General features: G+C 45.0%; 1 protein-coding gene across 5 annotated transcripts in view; it reads left to right on the top strand.

Annotated features, from left to right (window-relative positions):
• Nucleotides 1–385: 385 nt before the first annotated feature.
• NAP1L4 (nucleosome assembly protein 1 like 4) overlaps nt 386–15,499 on the top strand; it is a 73,116-nt gene continuing 58,002 nt past the window's right edge. For 2 of the 5 annotated variants that reach the window (XM_060158239.1, XM_060158240.1), the window contains exon 1: nt 7,585–7,604. The gene's annotated coding sequence lies outside the window, so the exon portion shown is untranslated. Of the gene's footprint in view, nt 497–7,584; nt 7,605–15,499 lie in introns of those variants that run through there. The other 3 variants (XM_060158241.1, XM_060158242.1, XM_060158238.1) reach the window with 3 other exon arrangements.

Raw genomic sequence — 15,499 nt, 5'->3', positions numbered from 1 at the left:
GTGCACAGGCTGGCGGGTGGACTGCGCCCGAGCGGGGGTGATCGGTCGGGGTGGGCTGTTGGGATGGGGAATGGGCTGCGCAGACCGGGATGAGTGTGGGGCCGGAAAAGGGGTGCGCCCGAAGAGAACACGCCCCCCACACGTGACCTCCGCGCGCCTCCGGTCCTTAAAGGGGCGGAAGGAACGCGGGCGCGCGCCACGCTGACGTCACACATCCCTATTTGCATCCGGCCCGCGGGTCTCAGCCCCGCTCAGCGCGGCGCCTCCTGGGCGGCCTCCGATTGGCCGTCACCGGCGGCGCCGAAGCGTAGTTGACTTGCGCCGCGCCCTCCCAATCGTAGCCCGCTTTGCTCGAGGAGGGCGGGGCCAGGAGACTCAGCCAATGGGAGGCGGCGTTGTTGGCGGCCACGGCGGCGCACTCCCGGAGCGAGCGAAACCCAGACGGCCGCCGCCACTGCCGCAGGAGGCGTGAGGTGCGGACGCGAGGCTCGGCCGGGTAACGGTGGTAGTGGCGGCCGGCGGGGCGGGGACCGGGGCCGGGGCGGTGGGAGCCGCGGAGGAGGCCCGGGGCCGCTATCTCGGGAGGCCGGGGCGGCAGGGGCGGGGCCGGGCCCGGAGCGCCCGGAGCGGCGGTGGGGAGCGGGCGGGCGGGAGCGGGCGACGCGGATGCGACCGGGGCACGCGGGGAGCCGGGCGGGGCCCAGCGGCGGCGGCGGCGGCAGGTGTCGCGCCCCGCCCCTCCCGCGGCGGCCTGAAGGTCAGGAGAGCTTTGTTCCCGCGCGGCTCCCGCCCGCCGGCCCCGCGGCGTCCCCGGGAAGGTTAAGGCCACGGGTCGAGCCGCGAGGACCCGGGCGAACGCGGAGCCGCCCAGGGGCCTTTTGTTTTCGGAACCGGAGCCTTCCCAGGGCTGAGTGACCGTTAGCCGCGGCTGCAGCGGGCTCCGGTCCCGCGTCCGACGGGTGGGTGAGGCTGCCGCGTGTGCCGGGGCGACACCAGGACCTTACACGGTCCTGGGTGTTGTCGGGGACGGGCGGCGACGTGCGCTCGCAGCCGTTAACGGACGCGCCGGGAGCCGGACGGGCCCGGCGTGCCCGGCAGGGTGGCCGCCGAGTCTGCGCTACTTTACTGCTTAACGTCATCCTGCGGACGGGGAAGTGGGGCCGTCCGAGAAGTCCGTGAGCGTCACGGATGGGACGTTGCCTTGCGCGTCTTAGTCCGGAGGTGGTGACAGCAGTCACATCGGTGTGTTTGTACCTGATTGCTGGGCCACTCCCCCGCCCCCGCCCGCCCCCTCGATCCTGTGTTTTCCGAATGCTTTCTGTTAATGATCAGACTTCCCGCCGTCCGCAGTTATCCCCGGTCTATATAAGCCGAGTCCTGCAAGAAGCCTTTGGGCCCCGAAGAAGGCTGTGTCGGGTTCCTGGCGGGGATGCTCCTGCACTCACCTGCCAGCAGGGCTTTGGTTCACATGTCCCCTCTGTTTTACTTGCATGTCGCTGTAAAGTATAAAAATAGGCTTGTGAAAATTCTCAGAGTGAGTTGTTGAACTTAAAAGTTGTCTTTTCAAAAATTACTGCCTTCCTGTAGAAGTAACTGTATCTCTAAGTGATTAATAGCTGTCCTGCACACCAGGGACTCCGATAATCTCTGCCTGCGTTGACTCATTTCATAATAGTCTAATAACTTATGCGATAAGCACTGTTGTTTTCCCGTTTAACCACTCAGGAAGCTTGCGGCCCTGGAAGATTAATCCATAACTTGGATTAAAATACAGGCAGTTTTAATTTTGCCCAGCTTTACTGTTTCTGTAGAAGAGATGAGAAGTTTTAATAAATTGTTTTTGTTATTGCGCTGAGCCTCACTGAAGTCTAGTTTTTGAGCATCACTGATGCTGGTTGATCATTTCCAGCTCAGAATTCTGTGATTCCACAGAATGCTAAATGCTTCCCATAGTAGAATCTGGAAATGATTTCAGACGGTGATTAACAATAGCTAGAGGGATAAATGATATGCAAATGTAAAATGAACTTCCGAGAAAGAAAGGTGGTGATAGAGTAGGGATGTATTTAAAAGGTTAAATGAGTGACTAAAGTAGAGGGAGATAGCTTAAAAATTAGCGTTATCTATTAGTGGTTAACTTGTTAAGAGTTGACAGGAAAACGAAACCCCAGAAAATGAATTTTCTCAATTTATTAGCTGCCTTTTTTGTTTTGTTTTGTGACAAGGAAAGTTTTTTCTTTCATGTTTTGAAGGTAAAGTATTCTATTCTGAGATTTGGAAGGATTGAAGGTAAGACTCCTGGTCAATAAAAATACCATTACAAAACTTAATTTCTTATAGAATTACAGTGACAAAGGGGATTCGTTTTATAGATAAAATAGGTATAGGAATTGTGACCATTTCAAGTTTACTTAGGAACACTTTCACTAGACGTTTGAGGCCTCTTCTCGTAGTAGAGTAATTATTCTCAAAATAATTATAATTATATAAATAATTTCAACGCTGTAGTGCTGTCTTAAATACCTGTTATTACACATACATTTACAGTCTTTTTTTTCCCTGGTTGACCCGTGTTACTAATTCAGAATGTCTGCGGTTATTTGTGCCTCTGTATTATAAAATAACATCTAAATGCTTTTGTGACTTCTGCATTACTTTTGAAAATACTATAGAGAATAGAGATTGGAGAAATTGATTGAATTCTTTGCAGTAGCTGATTTTATCACTTGGTTTGATAATCTCAGTAAACTGAATTCTGGAAAGGGTACATGTGCTTTAGGGTTGTGTCCTCTAAAAGTTTACAGACATTGTAGCTTTGTGAATTGACCATTTAGATTATCAGACCCTTCTATGATATTCTGAGTTGAGAGATTTTAATCTGTATGAGACAGTTCAAAATTTTTTAGAAATTGAGTGCTTCGAGTTGGGATGTGTTCATCAGTACGTGACAGTCTGAATTCATACTTGAATCTTTAGTTAAAATGTTGCCGTTAACCTGTCAGGATTTTTACCAACCTCTTGATATTGAGAGCATATTAATTCCCTGTATCTGCAGTTCTCTGACCAGCTAGGGTTCAGAGTGAAATCTTTTCCTTTTTTTCTTTGAGCAGTTGATAGTCTTCTAGCATCAGGAGGAGGTGACCTCAAATGTAAATGCGTACGTGGGGTAATAAGAGTTACGAATTACTTATTTTCAGAGTGGCTTTTCTTTTCTTGTTCATTGTCCACAGTTTTAAAATGGTTTAAAACTGTTCTGATAAGCTCATGTTGTACTTCCAAAAGTTTTATTGGAGAACCCAGGGGGGTTTTTTGGTTTGTTTTTTGTGGGATTTTTTTTGTGGTTTTTTTTTTTTTTTTTGATAAATAGTATCTGTAGGCCGAGGGTGGTTTAAATTCCCAAAGCCCTAAGGGCCACCAACCAGTATGAAACAGGGAAGAACCATTACTGCTCAGAACCAGTGTTCCCAGTGATGGCATTTTGAATATCAAGGCAGCATTGAGGAGCGTTGGGAGGTTGGTCTGGGATTGCTGTCTAAGGAGTGCTGTTTTGTTTTCTAGAGGTAAAGGTGTTTAGGTATCCAAAGTAAAAGGTTCATATTACTTAGTTTGACTAGTCTGCCACTGGGATGGTTTCAGAAGTAGAAGGTAGCTGGTGCGGAATTATTGCAGGAAATTGCTCTCCTCCAGCCTTAGCTTAATTTACACAATTTCTCCTAGTTCAGTGAATACTTGCCTTCCTAAACTGCAATTGTGAGATTTTTCCTTGAGCACAACCCTTATTAATGGGTAGTGAAGAATTTTATGTTTGACTGTTACGGAATTTTCAAAACAGACGACGTAGGTTTGTTTTTGTTTGACAGCCATTGGTTTTCTACCCTGCCCTCTTCAGAGAAAGCAGGGCTGCTTTACACTGTTTGCCATTGAATTTTAAATTTCATGAGTATTTAGTAACAGGAGAGGCAGTGTATTTCTGTAGTAAGAAAACTACAAAAGATCACTTAATGAACTTTACCTTTTGATATTGGCCCCTCACTGTGTAGCCTTGAAAATTTCCTCTTAAAAGTATACTGTCAGCTGTTATTAAAGGTGCTTCCATTCTGGGTCTGTGGGACTTTTTTTTTTTTTTTTTTTAGTGTATGTACTGTGCATTTTATTATTATCCCAAAAAGCCTGTTCAAAAACAAGAGAAGATGATTTCTGTGTAATAGTTGTGTGGTGTGGTAGAAAGATCGACTATACAATTTAAATACATGCAAAGGGTGTAAGTATTGTAATTTAAAACGTTACTTGTTTACCCAGTTATCCAAAGTAGCTTTCAGTGCTTGGCATCTGTTCATCCACGAATGCCATCTCTCTGCTAGGCACAGTTCTAGGTACTGGGGTATTTTATTGCACTGAACAAAACAGACAAAAGATCTTGCCCTCAAGTATTTCCACAGTGGGAGACAAACAAGTTAGACAGTGGTAGGTGCTTTTGAAAACAAAAGTAGAGAGAAGGAATAGGGATTTGGGTTTTAAATAGGGTGGAGAGGGTAAAGCCTTACTGACAAGGTGACAAGACCTTGGATTAAGAAAAACCTTCAAATATTTGACTCATTCAGTCATATACTAACGAATTGCGGACAATAGAGTGGAGGAGGAAATTGGAGCTATAACGATGAAGAACCAGTGTGCCTTGAGTAAAAATAGACTGTTTTGGTTAAAGAAGGGAAACTTTTTTACTTTCTTCCTGAAAACTGAGGGCTTGGTCTCTAGCAAGCTTCTGAAAAAACAGTCCACCGTTGTCTCATGGCCATTCGATCTTCTAAGCAGATGTGACTTCCTGTGTGTCTTCCGAACCTTCTTAGGAGCGGCTAAGGTGTGCCTAGGGTCCCTGACACCACCATGCTGTATACAGGTGACACACGAGCAGATCATCACTCAGCAGCGGTGAGCGAATGGGTGAAGCAGATTGCTTGGCCACTGTCTCCTGCCTAGTCCTGTGCTGGGCCCAGGGACTGCTGCGTTGAGCAAGTAGATAGATCTCTGCCTTCATGGAACTTACTCTTCAGTGGGAGGCCAGAGATGGATCATTCATCCATTCTTTTTTCAAAAACATGACAATAAAAAGTTTCAAACATATGTAGAAGTAGTGATTCCCCCATATGTACCTAACATTTAGCAGCAATAATTATTTGCCACTTTAGTTCGTCTGTAAACATGTAATATATGTGATTTTTAAAATAGATTTTTCGATCGTGGCAAAAGAAGAAGTGCATATGTATTAGATTATCAGTCATTACACGTGATTGAAATCAGAACATAATTCTAAGACCACTGGTTTGAGTTTAGAATCTGAACACTTTTTTTTTTTAACTTTTGAGAGATTACAAGTATATTGAAGGGTTTGTTGATTTACAAGGACATTTTCCATTATTTCAGCTATTTACATAAGTTATCTGGTTGTTTATTTTAGATGTTTTGACTTACCTGCTGGCATATTGAATCCAACGCAATTAACTCCCAGTACTAAGGAATGCAGTGACAGAGACTGGATAAAAAATCTCCTGATTAGGGCTTTGTGTAGTGGCCAGGTTTTGTGGGTAGAGACATTGGGATGTCCTGTGGGGATATCCTGATTCCTTCTTAGAGCAGATGAATGGCTTCTTTGTCCTTTCTGATGTGTCCTAAGCCAAAGTATGGTCTGGTACTCCTGGAGGATTTGGACCTGTACCCTGGGACTGATCAGACTCCACGATGGGATCGCCAGCCCTCAGACTTTTATGTGAACCAAGTGATTATGCTGTGGGGTTCATTTAACTGCTACCCTAATTTAATAAGTATTATAGACTATATTGAAATTCTAAAGTCTTAACAGAAACATGTTGATTACATTTAAATTAATTTTAATCATCTCATGGGAAGATATGGAGGACCTCTGACTTAAGACAGCTAATAAATGTATTAAAAGTTTTGGTTATGTGAAGGGCGACCATGTTCCCCAATTTACACCTTCTTTGTCTCTTGAGAGTGGCCCAATTTGAAATTATAGGATTACTCTCTAACTGTAGGCTAAATGTTTTCAGTTAAAAATTAAGAATTTAAAGTTATATTGGATAACTTGCTACAAAAATAAATTTTTTTCCCCTAGGAAAATTTTTTTGTTTGGGGTAAAAATAAATTAATCCATAAATCGGATTGTGAGGTAGCTTATATAAATAAAAGCAAAACATTCATTTGTGTAATCATGGAAATTTGCATGTCAATCCAGATTTAGAATTATAGGCTCAGAGTTTTTGACCCTGGAAGGGAAACTGAACAGCTGTATTCTTTTGAAGTTTTAGAATGTTCTTTTGCCTGGTATTCCTTTCATATGTCAACTTGATTGCTTTTTAGAAGTAAGAGACCCTTTTGATGAGGCTTGGGACTGTGGTTTCATAAAATTAATATTAAACGCAGTATGCCACCATTTAAAACAAATGGATGGTTATATTTCTCACACTTGCAAGTTTGGTAATTCCTTATAATTTTCTATTTTAAGAAAGTTTTGTTTGATAGTGATTGCTAAACAAAAGCGAATAAATTGTGGTGTGAAACTTGAGTAACTGAACTCCAGCTTGTTTGTGATATGTCACCACTCTACATTATTTTTTCTTAGATAAGGGTAGCAATGTTTAAACTAACTCGATTTGTTGGTTTCATATCAAGCAATAGATAGGATGATTTGTAAGCGGTTATAAAAGTGGAGAGAGACCTGGAGTAGATCGTGTACTGGGCACTTCCTGTGTTTAATTCCGTCTTCACAGCAGCCTCTCAGGTAGGTCCCTTCTAGTTTATGGATGTTGAAACCGAGGTTACACAGCTAGGAAATGATGGAGATGGGATTCAAACCCGGATCAAAACCATATTGTTTATAGTGTGTGTGCTTTGCTTTAAACATTGATTTCTGGGTTTGTGTTGTTGTTTTGACCTCAGAGTATTTTCTTTTCTATTGTTTAAACTCATTATTTTGTTTGTTTTTCTTTCCTTGATTTAACTCCTTTTGGGGGCGGAGAGAATGTTTTGTTGGGTTTAACTTAATTGCTTTGTCATCATGTCACCGAAAATAGGATCATTGTATCCATGGGATCTTTTAAATTGGAGTGGTGTCATTCTGTGGGAAAGTGAACCTCTTTGGCCTCTATTCTGCAATAGAGTGTTTATTCGTTCACCAGGTATTTATTATGTCAGAGGCTGTTTCGGTCCCAGAGACTACTACATAGTGAACAGGATAGAAGGAGTGGTTTCACACTCTACTTCTAGACAGTGGGTTTCTTGGGAATGCTGCTGAACTGCAGGATCCTGACCCTGACTGAGCTGTTGATTGTCATCTATTCCAACAACAGCAACAGTAATTTTGAATTGAGCAGGTGGAAGTGGCGGCAGGAAGTGAAGTGGTTGGTGGGGGTAGGGAAAGGTCAAGAGGGTTGACCTTTTGTGAAAGGATTTTAATCTAAAATGGAACCAAAGGGTATGAACGGGTAGCTCTCGTGCATGCATCCTCAGGAAAATGAAAGTTGAAGACTGTGAGACTGATTTCCCAAAATTGCCTGCTTTACAGAAGATTGAGACTTATGCTATAACCGGTGAGTGTCTTCCAAGAATCTCTCTCCATCTTCAAGTCAGTGAACTTGCTGCGTGGCTCCTAACTGGGTTTTCCCCCTTTGCACTCTTTGCCTGTAAAAGCAACCTGCCCTAAACCTTCAGGCTCACCTGTCACTCACTGCAGTTTAACGTGTCCCAAATTGCAGTTCTTCTGCTATTCCCAAATAAACTCGATTTCTGGTAACTTGAGCTTGCCTCAGTTTACCTCCTTTCTTTTAGGTTGCCATTATATGGTGTCAGAAGTGGGATCCAAAGGAGATACCCACCAAGGAGTGGCAACCCCCAGAGTTGAGCAAGGTACCCACACTTGAGCCCTTTGTGCTCTTCACTTTCACAAGTTGCCGTAACTTGGTTAGGCAAGTCTCCTCTTGGATATCAAGCTCCCTCGTTTTGGTTGAGCTCTCTGGCTTTATTTGGGATCTGGATAGGGACAGACTGTCCTTCTGGCGAGTACTCTTTTGTTCTGAATCCAACAATGGGATACCAGTCATCTAAATGTTTTAGAGGTGGCTCCCTTCGGGAACTCTGATGTGTTTTTGTTTGTCTGTTTTAAATATTTATTTATTTACTTGGTTGCACTGGGTCTTAGTTGCGGCAGGCGGGCTCCTTATTTGTGGCATGTGAACTCTTAGTTGTGGCATGCATGTGGGATCTAGTTCCCTGAGCAGGGATCGAACCTGGGCCCCCTGCATTGGGAGCGTGGAGTTTTAAACACTGCGCCACCAGGGGAGTCCCTCTGAGGTGTTTTTTAATTAGTTAATTAATTTTAGGCTGCATTGGGTCTTCGTTGCTGCACGCGGGCTTTCTCTAGTTGCGGTGAGGGGGGCTACCCTTCACTGCAATGTGGTGGCTTCTCTTGTTACAGAGCACGGGCTCTAGGGCGCGCGGGCTTCAGTAGAGGTGGCATGTGGGCTCAGTAGTTGGGGCTCGCAGGCTCTAGAGTGCAGGCTCAGTAGTTGTGGCACTCGGGCTTAGTTGCTCCACAGCATGTGGGATCTTCCCAGACCAGGGATCGAACCCGTGTCCCCTGTGTTGGCAGGTGGACTCTTAACCATTGCGCCACCAGGGAAGTCCCACCTGATGTGTTTTATTATGATCTTTCCTCATAGACATTTTTGACTAAATGGACCAGTCTTACTAAGGATAACTTAGAACTTCAGTGGCCGTTACAAGAAACCCTTTATGTCCCCAAACTTGTTTTTCTCCGAACCAAGTTAGAAGACCATGGTTACCAGATTAAACCATCCACATAGGGTAGTTATTTTAATTGTTATCTGGAGGCTTCTAAATGGGTTCAGGATTATAAAATTGCCTCCTTACCAAATACTATTTCCAAATTGAAGCAAATAAGCAGCTAAAGGTGGATTTTTAAAATGTCACTGGCCTCTTTCTTGGTGTGAGCTGAGGTCCCTCCTACCCTTACTGTTCCATCTCCTTTGTACCTCTATCTTTGCTGCCTCCTTATCCCTCCCCTCTCTCTGAACTTCCTTTCTTTCCTGTCACTGAACCCTCACCTGCCAAGCCCATTAAAACTTCCCTTTCAAAATTAGACCTTCTGAGCATCCTGCTAAACCATAGCAAACTTCCTGTACCCCATGGGCAAAGGTCAAGCTTAGGGCTAGGGACTGCCCTGGTGGTCCAGTGGTTAAGACTTCACCTTCATGCAGAGGGGGCACGAGTTCTACCCCTGGTCGGCGAGCTAAGATCCTAGATGCCTCATGGCCAGAAAACCAAAAAGCATAAGACAGGAGCAGTATTGTAGCAAATTCAGTAAGGACTTTAAAAATGGTCCACATCAAGGATATCTTTAAAAAAAAAAAAAAGGGGGCTTGGGGTTATAAGGACTTTCCCAAGGTAACATGGATCCTCATAGATTTGGTGAGGAATTCAGTATCGTAACCCTGATTTACCAGCTTGGTCCCTCCAGTCTCTATCAAACAGTCCACATGCTTGTCTAAAATAAGTCAAGTCCAGCACTGGACTAAAACAACCAGTTGAGAAAACCCTGAACCATCTCTTAGGCTCCCTCCCCCAATTTAAATTTTGATTTATTTATTTTTAATTAATTAATTAATTAATTTTTGGCTGTGTTGGGTCTTCGTTGCTGTGAGCGGGGGCTGCTCTTCGTTGCGGTGTGCGGGCTTTTCATTGCGGTGGCTTCTCTTGTTGCAGAGCACGCCTCTAGGCGCGCGGCCTTCAGTAGTTGTGGCATGCGGGCTTCAGTAGTCGTGGCTTGCAGGCTCTGGAGCACAGGCTCAGTAGTTGTGGTGCACGGGCTTAGTTGCTCCACGGCATGTGGGATCTTCCCAGACCAGGGCTCGAACCTGTGTCCCCTGCATTGGCAGGCAGATTCCCAACCACTGCACCACCAGGGAAGTCCGATCTCTTAGGCTTAAACGAAACCAACCACCAGCCCTTTTATGTGATCAGGCTGGCAGTACAGCCAGAAGCCTGCATGAAGCCATCCCTAGAGTCTTCCCCTAGTCCATGGACTGGAACAAGATTCAGGCATGCACCCAAAAGCCTGCTGTATCTGTCCATAACTGTTAGAGCAGGCTCCAGATTGTTTTCAAGGAAAATTTCAGGCTTCCCACAGATGCCGAATCCACCCAGGTGGCTTTTAATTCCACGTTTGTATATGATCTAACCAAGGACTCACCCTGTTAGTCAAAAGAACCTGTATAGAATGGGAAACAGTGTCTACCCTGATCTTGTCACTTTGGCCACTCAATTGGCTCGTACCCCAGAAGATGACACCAAAAGAAAGACAACTCCCGCAGATGGAGACTCAAAGCAAATCTGGCCGTTGGAAAAAGGATTGCTATAAATTGAAATCCAAACACTTGCAACCCTCCAAGAACCGACAGCCAAACCCACCCCAAGGATGTGACTCAGAGGACACACAGGGACTGTTCCCTGTCCGTCCATTAAATAGCCTGGGGAAGACTCTTCTCCAGATCAGAGACAAGTTCCTTATAGTATTAATTGGCACAGGGGCTGCTCTGTCAGCGCCCAGCCTAACTACAGCGAAACAGTTCCTTCCTCACAGTATTACATACGTTCCAATAGTGGGGACCTCACGCTGCAACATGTCCCTGTTTCCCAGCCCATACCTTTTTGTCTGGGGCCTTTGCAAAACAAACACCCATTTCTCCTCAGCAGTGTGGCTCCTATACATGTATTAGGATGAGATTTCCTGGAGAAACAGCATGCTGCCACTTTTTCCCTCAAAATCAACAGTTCAAATCAACACTTAGGAAGATTAAACCCCTTTTTGCCTTTATTACATTGCAAAGCTAAAAAGACCAAGCTTTGGACTTACCCACTATTAACCAGGTACCCCTCCCCCCCACTCTTTGGGCAGAATCCTCAACAGACATAGGCAGAATTCATAGTGCCTCTCCTATTAAGACATACAATACCCTATAAATAAAGAAGTCTTCCAGGACATAAGTTCTATCATAGAAGATGGTAAGGCCAAAGGACTCTTTGTCCCTTGCACTAGTCTTTGTAATAGCCCTGTCTTACCTGTAAAAAACCCAGCAGCCAAGGAGGGAGATTTGTGCAGGACCTTTGGCAATAAACAGCATTGTAATTCCTTGCCACCCTGTCACCTGTAATCCCCACGTGCTGTCAGTGTTCATCTCTACGGGAAGCAACTTTTTCACTGTGGTCGACTTAGGCAGTATGTTTTTTTAGTATTCCTGTTGATAAAGAGTCAATATCTTTTTGCCTTTACCTGGGAAGGACAACAATATACCTGGACAGTCATGCGTCAGGGCTTTACTGAGGTTCCTCTTCTGACAGATTTTAAAGGCGACTTAAATGACGTAGAATTCTCTGGAGGCACCACCTTACCGTAATATGTAGATGATTTGCTTCTTTGCTCGCCCTCCCAAAATTTCCACAGAGACATTGTTCACCTGTTAAAGATCTTAGCCATTAAGGGATATAAGGCCTTGAAGGAAAGACTGCAGTTTGTCCAAACTCATGTTTGATATCTAGGACATTTAATCTCAGAATGGAGACTACACCTAGATCCCGATAGGCTTCAAGGCATTTTAAACTCTCCAAACCCCCAAACCAAATGTCAGTTACAGAGTTTTCTTGGGCTAGCTGGTTATTGTTGCAACTGGGTTCCAAACTTCTCTTTAATGATTCTGCCCCCCATATGCTCCCTTTTGTTGTTGGCCGTGCCACATGGCACGTGGGATCTTAGTTCCCCGACCAGGGATTGAACTCGGGCCCCCTGCAGTGGGAGCCTGGAGTCTTAACCACTAGACCACTGGGGAAGTCACCCTATATGCCTTTCTAAAGAACAGCATACCTGACCTCATTTTTTGGGATGACCAAGATCGTTTAGCCTTTGAAGGAAAGTTTAATAAATCCACCGACCCTTGAATACCCAAATTATCAGCTACCCTTTTCCTTATTGTTTATGAGAAGGAAGGGAATGCCCTCGGGATATTTACCCCAAAATATGGGGCTATCACTGACCCCTGGGTTACTACACCCAACGGTTAGATCCCTGGCCTGAGCATATGGCATGGCTTAGAGCTATGCCTGCTGCTGTCCTCTTAGTAAAGGCTACCATCTTTGCACCTCACACCGTTGAGGCTCTCTTGAGTTCACACCACACTCAACACCTTTCAGCAAGCCATTTTACCCCTTTGAAATCTTCTTACTCGCTGTGCCCGCATCACTCCCATTCAGTGTAACGGTCTCAACCCTGCAACCTATCGTCCCTCCTCCACTGATAAAATTCCCCATGACTTCCCATGATGACACCTCATGACTACTTACAGGAAACCTCCTTGATGAATCCTGATCTTATGTGGTTTACTAATGGCTCTTACCTGAAAAATGAAAATGGTGAATTTTGTGCTGGGGCTGTGAAGTTATTGAGGCTGCCGCCCTGACTTTGGCTGCTTCAGGTCAACAAGCTGAATCACACAGGCATACCTTATTTTGTTGTGCTTTGCAGATATTGTGTCTTTTGGTAAATTGAAGGTTTGTGACAACCCTGTGTCAGCGTCAGTCAGCGCCGGTCAGCGCCATTTTTCCAACAGCATTTGCTCACTTCATGTGACTGTGACATTTTGGTAATTCTCACAGTATTATTGTATTTGTTATAGTTATCTGTGGTCAGTGACCTTTGACGTTCCTACAACTCGCTGAAGACTCAGATGATGGTTAGCACTTTTTAGCAATAAAGTATTTTTAAATTAAGGTATGTACATTGTATTTTAAGATATAATGCTATCGCACACTCAACAAACTACCATATAATGTAAACATTTATATGCACTGGGAAACCAGGAAGTTCACGTGACTCGCTGTACTGCAGTAGTCTGGCACCAGACATGTAGTACCGTGGAGGTCTGCTTGTATACCCTCACTCAAACATGCATTTTAGTCAAAGGCAAGACAGCACACCTCTTTACTGATAGTATGCCTTTGTAGAGTGGTGCAGTGCTTTGGAATGTTATGGAAACAACAGGGTTTCCTTACTCCCAGTGGAGATAAAATTAAGCATGGCCCTTACGCCCAAAGTCTGTTGGACACCATACTGCTGCCGGCAGCTCTAGCTATCATTAAAGGGCCTGGGCATTGCAAGTCTGATTCACTGGAAGCCAAAGGAAACCACCTCCCTGATACCTCTGCAAAAAAACACTTCCTTTATGATACCCATAGACCAAACCTCCGTCATGGTCCAAAAGGCTCTTCCCCCTGCAAAGACCTAAGAGAACTAGCCAGGGGAGGATAACAGCTGGCCTCTGAAAGAGAAGAGCACAACTGGAAATCTGAAAGGCTGGCTGTTGGACCCATGAAGAAAAGGGGCTCTGGTTTGAACCCAGTAATAAGCTGTTTCTGCCAGAAAATCTAAAACTTCCCTTATTGACCACTGTACATGGATTAAACCATTGGTCCACTGAGAAAAGGGTAACCTTTATAAATCAGTGTTGATAGAGAAACACCAGCAAGACCACAAAAGGCACTTGTCTTGCTTGTTCTACTTGTCATACATTGATTCCAAGGAAGCCTGTTTGTACCGCCTCAGGACATTTTAATGCACCAGACTGCTAACGCTCTGCAAGTGGATTTCATACAGTTGCCCCCACTCATGGGTATAAATATGCTCTAGTAACGGTTTTCATGTCGGACTGAAGCGTTTCCATGTAGAGTGGTGACTCCCTCTTCCATAGCTAAAGTCCTTGTAGAAAAGATCCTTCCCACTTGAGGACCTCTCCCGCCCCTGGAACTCCAGGGGACCTACTTCACTGGGCGGTTTCCATCAGGCTTATCACCCTCAGTCTTCAGGGCTGGTTCATGCAAATGTAATTGTAAAGAGCTGGCTGAGTTAGTTGAAACCCTCCAGATACATTGGCCAAAAGTAGTGCTCTGGTTCTTCTGGATCTTAGATCTACATTTGGGATTCATAAATTCTCACCCTTTGAAATAGTCACGGATGGCCAAAGCATTTAGCCTCTGCTTTGTTTGACCCCATTAATAAAAGGTTACATACTTCACATTTTGCAGGGGTCTAAAATCCATTGAGAATAATCGTGCTGTAGTAGAGCAGTCTTTCTGCAGTGTGCTCCCTGGAGATGAAGATGTCAGTTTACAGCCTGGAGACTTCAACTACTGGAAGAGACCTATGCATAAAGACTCCCTCCTCCCTCATTGGAAGGACTTCTACCAGGTGTTACTGACTAATCCCTGTGCCACAAAGCTCCCAGAGTTAGACTCCTGGATTCATGTGTCCCATTTTAGAAAGGACCCCAAACCTGAGTGGACCTGCAGCCCAACTCAAGACTGAAAGCTAAGAATTTCTAAGGACTGAAGCAGACAGCTTTCCAGAGATCAGAGATATCCGGCCCAGGCCTGTGAAACCTGTTTCAGCCAATTCTGTATCACTCAGCCAAGTCATGCTGCTATAGTTGTAATTGTCCTTTCTTTGGCCTCCTTGCCGCCCTCTAGTTTGGCTGTAATGCACCCCTTTGCTCCCACCTTACAAGAACTCTCATTCCACCAACCTTACTGATTGCTGGTGATGATGAACCTGAACTGGAGGCCTGGCCATTATCCTTAGAAGGGTGGTGAAACCTGTCTGGCAGAGATACAAGGTTTTCCTTTGGCATTTTTGTGGCTATACTTAAATTGGCACCTGACATTACAGCATTCCATTGGGTGCCCCACCCCTAAAGGAATCCCTCTCACTTAAGCCTGGAGTCTTACCGAAAAGCTTTCCGGTGTTCCAGAAGCATTAATGGGACTGGTGAATCTCTAGGCTACCTCCTGCACCCTTGTAACACTTGTATGTGATTCAGATGGCCATGGGTTCATTCCCCACTGGAATCTAGGAGACTGACGTCTCCTCCAGCATGTATCTCTTCGGTGGGGTGATGAAAATTTTAACGATACAGGGAGTAGAAAGCTGATGTGCTTTCTTCAGTGGCGCCTCATGGGGAGCTGAACAGAGATCTGTTGAGTGGTAGGAACTAATTCACCCTAGCTTGTCCCTGGCAGATCCCCAGCCTCCATCAGAACCTCACCCACAGTAACCAAACTCACCTGTTACTCCAAATATATTGAAATTTAAGATATTCCTCTAACTATCCTCACGGTGCTAAACAGAACCACTTATCATGCGTTGTTTATAAATGACTGATTTTGATCATGAGATCTCTTTTATTCCAGGAAAAGAAAAAACCCTGTCTTTAGAAAACACTGGTTATTTCCTTCTGTGTGGAAGGAATGCATACCCCACACTTGCCCTAAATGGGAAGTGCGCTTGGAGCCCTGTCCTCACTCCTGATGCTGGAGTTGGGAAAACCCTGCCTTCCATCGCCCTTGGGCCCAATCTGGGTTCCTT

This window comes from Lagenorhynchus albirostris, chromosome 9, assembly GCF_949774975.1.
Source record: "Lagenorhynchus albirostris chromosome 9, mLagAlb1.1, whole genome shotgun sequence".
Taxonomy (NCBI): Eukaryota; Metazoa; Chordata; class Mammalia; order Artiodactyla; family Delphinidae; genus Lagenorhynchus; species Lagenorhynchus albirostris.
The sequence above is the reverse complement of the archived record's forward strand: the minus strand, read 5'-3'. Positions and strand labels throughout refer to the sequence as shown.